We start from the raw sequence: 6,457 nt of genomic DNA, 5'->3' as shown, positions 1-6,457 counted from the left end.
TCAAGCTCCCTCCATCCCTCCCCTGCCTTCATTCTGGACCAAAATTTCTGCTGGAAGAAACTCACCTCTCCTGCAGATGGGCTGTTTTCTTTGCCTGGAACACCCTCTCCCCGTGGCAAGGCACCTGAATTACTTGTCTTCCCATTATTTAGTGGGGTGGGAAATGGCTTGGTGGAGACAGCTTGTCTCTGCTCCGCTATATCCAGGGTTCAGCTGGCAAGACTCCTAAGGCTGGGGCTAGACTCTCCATTGTTTCCTCCGCACCTGGTGCCTGGGTTGGACAATTCAAACGCTAGGCCTCAGGGTGGTCAGGCCTCTCATACAATAGCCCCAGGCTCCCGAGAGTTGCAGGGAACAAAGCAGAAGCTGCCTTGCTTCCTGTGACCCAGCCCCAAAGTTCCATAGTGTTCCCCCTGCCCTACTCTATCAGCCAAAGTGATCCCAAGCCCACAGACTCTAAGGAGAGGCACACACTGCACCTCTCAATGGGAGGAGTGCCAAGGGCCTGTGGCCATTGTTTAAAACTGCCACTTCTCCTTATCCTCGATCTGAACCTATGACGCGAGCTTGCAGCTGTCTGTGCTTCACCCGCCAGGACACTCCTCACAGTTACTGCTATTTCTCACACCTCTGCCTGGCGTCTCCTGCAGCCTGTGGGCAGCGAAAACCTCACTCAGACCCTGTCACTCCTGGGCCCCGAATTCTCCACAAGCTCCCTCTTGATTCACAGCAAAAGCCTAAACCCTGATGACAGCCAAAGCAGCCCACACAATTTGGCCCCTGCTTATCTCTCTGACCGCGCGGGTTCCCACGCCCCAACTGGCTCCCAGGACCCAGCCACCCCAGCCTCTGCACACTTCCTTCTGCCTTGAAACTCTCTTCCTGTCTCTCACTTCCTTCAGGTGTCTGCTCAGAGGTCACCTTCTCAGAGAAGTCTCTGCTGCGTAAAATAGCAGCCCCCCTCCTATGCACACCTGGCATCACCTGGTTCTCCTTCCTCTGCTTCATTTATAAAGTAGACACCTGAATGCGCATGCCTCTTGCAATCCAAGTGGTGGATTCTCTTTCCTTACCCACCTTGAATCTGACTCGCCGTATGACTTACTTTGGCCAATAGCACCTGGCTTGATTTAGCCAACAGAAGTGCTTTGTGCCACTGAAGCGTCTCAGCCTCAAGAGCATCGCAGTTCCCATCCCCTCTTGTGGACCCCGCCACTGTTGTGGGACCAAGTCCAGGCTTGCCAGCTGCATAATGAGTGACCCCTAGTCCAGTTATACCCCTTGCCCTGGCCAACCCCCAGCTGACCACCAGACACATGAGTAAGGCCATCTTCACACAAGCAAGCCGCGTCAAGAATAACTGAGTCAGATGCAGGTGACCAAACCACCCAGATGCTCTGTAGTCTTAATGTTTTAAGTTATCCGGTTTGGGGACAGTTTGTTATGCAGCATTATTTGTAGTAATGGGTAACTGATACATGCACTTAGTCCAGTGCCTACATGGAATATGCAGGCACTGGACTATGCTCAATAAATATTTGCAACACAAATGAATCGATGAATGAAAAAGAGGAAAATGTTTGTCCTGTTGGTCATGATCACTCCAACACCGAGTTCAGTGCTTGGCATGTATTGTGGGATGGATGAGGAGAGAGTGATGGGTCCTATTATCCAGCCAAAGCAACCAAACAAAAAACCCTCTGGCTTTCAAGGGCATAGGAGAAAAAAAAAATCTCCTGGGACCCACGGAAGAAGGGAAGGTAGTAGTCTTTAGTCTCTAAGGGAGCAATGCTTGAGTCTGTCCTGACCAGGATCTTTGGGCTGGCTGTGGCCTGGGCAGTAGTCTATATGAGAATCCAAAGAAATACTGGTGGAGAAGGGTCTGTGCAACAGCAGGAGAGAGGACCCAGCCTGGCCATGAGGCTCTGGTCCTCTCCCTCAGGTCAGCTTGACCCAGCTTCCAGAACCCTCTACCACCTGCCCCACCCACCGATCCAGACATCTATGAGCCCCAGAGCTGCCTCTCTCAAAATGCAGTTACCATCTGGCTCTAAGTTGTCTGGACAGCTAGTGAAAATGCAGAACCCTGAGCCTAACTCCAGAATTGCTATACCGAAAACTCCAGGGGCAGCTGTGGCCAAGAGCCTGGATTTCAAGAAGTTCCACACTGCCCTGTGGGGCCTGTGGACGCAGGTTGGAACATAGGGATTCTGGAACAGACTAGGAAATAGAGGCTGGAAATGTATAGCTCTCTTATCAATCCTCACCACCACAGGGGATATAGTTTCTCATACCCATTTCATGGAGGAGAACACTGAGGCTCAGAGAGGTAGTAAGTGTTCCAGGCTGCCTGACTTCCTATCAGAGACTTTTCGTTTCCATCCCAGCGGCATCCACTCAACAAAACACTTTGGCTTTTGTCTTCCTACTCTTTCAAGGTCATTTCAGGCTACTAGCTCCTTGCTGAGATGGTAATGCTTAAGGAGAAGGAAGGCACCCAATGAAGGCTGAGTAAGTGAACAGAAGATTCAGTATGGCGGGGAGGTTTTCACACGGTCTTTAAGCAACTGGAGTCAATTAAATGTCTCTTCTGTGGCCAAGCTGAATGTTGTTTTCCAGCTTAGAGTTTTGTTTGTATGTGTGTGTTTTATATAAATTTGGTAATTAAGCCACAAATGTTCCCAGCACACTTGGATATATTTAAATTACAGGCTGCTCATCAAACGGAGAAAATTCACAAACATGGACATAAACGGTGCCTTTTGTTGGTTCCCTGTGTTCTCGCAGCACTCAAAGGGTTCTGTCAGCTTGATGGCCAATTCCAAGACTGCCTGGGACAAAGGGAGGTGGGGGGCGGGGTGGGGATTGGCAATGACACACATGAAGTGAAGTCCCACCATGAAAGACTGTGGTTCTTTTTTTTTACGAAAACATTTCATTGGTGCCTATAATTCATCTCAACAAGCCAGTTTTGAAAACACAAGCTGGCAAAAGGGATGTTTGTCTCTGCCTGGCTGGCAGTGATCCCTACTCACTGGGACAGGCCAGAACCCCATTCTTGATCACTGTGGAAGAGAACCAGAGGGTCTTGTGTTCACATCTCTTTTGACCCTTTGCTGTGGGGCATGTTTGGGCTCCTAGAGGTCCAGTGTCCACCCTCCCGTAGTCTCTGCCCACCCACTGTGTAACAAAAAATAAAACTGGAAGTAATAAGGGCCGACTTACTTGCGAGCATGATTGCAAGGCGGGAGGGGTCTACTGTCCTAAAGAGAAAGCCGTAACCATAAGGTCTGCAAGCGTCTTCAGGGTTAGGCAAAAAGATTTTTTTTTTTATTCTTTAGGCTGCAGAAAAGAACTAGGAAGTGGGATGACAAGGTGGCATAATGAGACTGTAGGTCAGAGAACATTCTGCCCTGTTCTCAGGAGGGGCTGTCTGCTCCCTTAGGTCTAGGGTGGGCCAAAATTCAGGGGGTGGAGGCAGGAGAGAATTTAACCAAATTTGGTTAAGAAGCATTTTGCTCGGATTGGTTACTTGGGGACAAGCAGTTCAACTAATCACTTAAAAGGCAAAAAATGGGAATTTGGAGGGTCTGTGTCTGGCCTTGCCATAGGTAAACAGGGTGGGGCATCCATGAGTCTTCCCTAAGTCCCATGGAAAAGGGAGTTCTTTGCAGCAAGCCGTTTTCAGGAACACAAAAGGGTGAGGGGAATTCCTTCAAGCTTCACTGTTTTCTAGGAACACAGGGCTCAGGCAAAATTCAACATTGTCACCACTCAACTGGTGATAATAGTTAATCTATGAGTTTAGTATTTTTTTTAAAGATTTTTAAAATTAATTCATTTGAGAGAGAGAGAGCATGAGAGCAGGAGGAAGGACAGAGGCAGAGGGAGAGAGAGAATCTCAAGTCAGTGCAGAGTCTGATGCAGGGCTTGATCTCACCACCCTGAGATCATGACCTGAGCCGAAATCAAGAGTCGGAAGAGTCAGACGCTCAACCGACTGAGCTACCCAGGAGCCCCATGAGTTTAGTATTTTAAAGTGCTTTGAAAGTACAAGGTTTGTAGTAAATGCTCAGTAAGTATTTGTCAATCTCCCTTACCTGTGAGGTCCTCCAGGGCGGGGGCTGAGCTCACTTGGCGTTTTCTTTGACGTTAGCACACTACCTAGAAACCACTGATCTGCTGATTGGGCCTTGAGCAAGCCCCAGTCTCCTCATCTATAAGACATAGTAATCTCCACCTAATAGGGTTCTTAAGATAATTACATAGTACAGAGGAGTTTCAGGGCCCCAGAAAATGCCTGACACGCCCCTGGTGAGCAGTGACAAAGACCCTCTCCTTGAACTAACTTTAGCAGGCTCTTCTGAATCCCTTTTTTCTGACTAGGCCTTGACCTTGGGCACTGTCCTTGGCTTGTTGAGTCCAGTTTTAGCAAGAATCCTTTGGGTCAGTTCAGCAAAAATCCCCCACCTCTGATATCTGATCAAATTCATTATTCTCTACCCTTGATATCTTACCACTCTGGCCTGTGTAGTCGGTTTAACAGAATTCCCCTTACCCCTTGTGCGTCTTCTTAGTAATTTCCCATCCACTGATCTAGACCCTGCTCCTTGGCTATAAATCTGCACTTGTCTTTGTTATATTTGGAGTTGTGCCCCACGTCTCCCTATCACGAGCCCCCGTTGCGGAGGTATGTAGTCAGTCTGCCTTACCACTCTTGACAGGTGTCATGAATTTTTTTTTTTTTTTTTTTTTTTTGATAACCATAAAATGAATTCCCTTCCCTTTCCTCCTTGGACTCCTGACCCAGTGTGAGCAGAACTTTCTACTGAGTCTGTTAAACGCTTCAAAAGGCCTGAGTCCCTGGAGGCCACAGGTAGCATGCTCAAAACCAAAACCCTCAGGGATGCCCACACCACTCGGGGTCAGGGCAGCGCCGGCAGGAATGATTCCGGCCTCCCCACTGAAACCCAGGACCTTCTCACACCCACGGGCCGTGGATGCAGCCCTTGGGGGTTCAAATTTAGGATCTGTGACTTGCCCAAAGCACAAGGATTTGGCCACTTGATTTCGCTGGGCATTGGTTGACCGCTCTGTAAACCAGGAAAACGAATCATGTTAACTGCACGGTTCAGATGAAACAGTGGATGCGCAGCTGACTAGCCCACGAAGTTATCAGAGCTGAGGAAGTCGCAGGTGTGCCCGACTTGGGACGAGAAACCGAGCAAGGGGCCCCCACCCAGGCTTGCCGCCGCCACCCGCAGGCCTTCGGAAACAGGACTGGGCGGGGCCGCGGCATCGATCACTCGGCGCTCGACTAGGCACTCCGCGCTGATCAGACGAGCACTGAGCGATCGATACCGCGGCAAAGCCTGACTACTCGGAGAAGGAGAGGGCCGGAGTGTTCCGACCAAACGGAACAGCTTGTCGCCAGCCTCCGGGGAACTCGACACAGCCCAAACTCGAGACAGGTGAGCTTGAGCAACTCCAGAGGGCGGGCGGCTCTGCCTCTGTTGAAGCGAAGGGGAGGACTGCGCAGGCGCTGTGTTAAAGGCGAAGCGGGAGGAAAAGACGGCCTCGCGCGTGCGCCTGGGAGAGCCCCGGGGCAGCTCTCCAAAGTAGCGAAAGTGGGGTGTGAATGGGGAGGGAAAACAGTGGCGGCGCATGCGCCCTGAGAAGGCCGTTTAGCGGCTCTCCAGCTTTCCTGCGCTGCAGGGAGGAGGGGGGAGGCCCCCGCGCGTTCTTGATGCTCGCTTTACGCTTGTAATTTCGTTTTGCGCATGCGTAAAGCCAGCTCAGCCTGTGTGGGCCTGCGCAGTTCTTGGGGGGGGGGGGGTGTCCCCGTCGGTGCAAATGTAGGGCGCCTGCGCGAGTTTTTCTTTCCTCCGTGACGGTACCGGCAGGTGCCTTCATGCTGTTGCTCTCGGACCGAACATCTCTGTCACCGGCCTGGAGGGGGGCAGGCTACAAACCGAATGTGGGCCGCGAGCAGGGAAGCCCCGGGAAGGGAGGGGGTGTGAGGCCTCGGGTGGAGCGTTGGTGTGGGGGACCTGAAGGACAGGGATTTCTAGTTTGATAGGAGTTAACGCTGAGCATCGGTGTCGCGTTATGCACCTCGCGTTAGAATCCAGCAGAGGTAAGTCGCCGTGCTCAGCAGGCCCAAGGTCAGGGGGTAGGCAGGTGTTGGGGCCACACCGACGGCCCGAACCCGAGACAGCGTGGCCCTTAGAATGGCAGACGTACTCTTGCGCCAGTGAATAAAGCTTTCCAAATATTTCCAAACCTCTCTGGAAAGTTTTACGAAGCTCCCTAGAAAGCTCTTGTTTTTTGCACAACTTTCGTGGACTAATGCCACAATAAAATTGGAGAGATTTCGGGGCGCCTGGGTGGCTCAGTCGTTAAGCGTCTGTCTTCGGCTCAGGTCATGATCCCAGGGTCCTGGGATGGAGTCCCGCAT

At 51.2% G+C, this 6,457-nt stretch overlaps 1 protein-coding gene across 1 annotated transcript in view; it reads left to right on the top strand.

Annotated features, from left to right (window-relative positions):
* Nucleotides 1-5,359: 5,359 nt before the first annotated feature.
* The window catches only part of KDM8 (lysine demethylase 8), a 24,484-nt gene continuing 23,386 nt past the window's right edge, over nt 5,360-6,457 (top strand). Inside the window, exon 1 of the mRNA XM_034989040.1 lies at nt 5,360-5,471. The gene's annotated coding sequence lies outside the window, so the exon portion shown is untranslated. The remainder of the gene's footprint in view (nt 5,472-6,457) is intronic.

This window comes from Mirounga leonina, unplaced genomic scaffold (genome assembly GCF_011800145.1).
Source record: "Mirounga leonina isolate KUSES-001 unplaced genomic scaffold, KU_Mleo_1.0 Mir_454, whole genome shotgun sequence".
NCBI classification, from domain to species: Eukaryota; Metazoa; Chordata; class Mammalia; order Carnivora; family Phocidae; genus Mirounga; species Mirounga leonina.
Note: the sequence above shows the minus strand (reverse complement) of the source record. Positions and strands in the feature narration are given on the sequence as shown.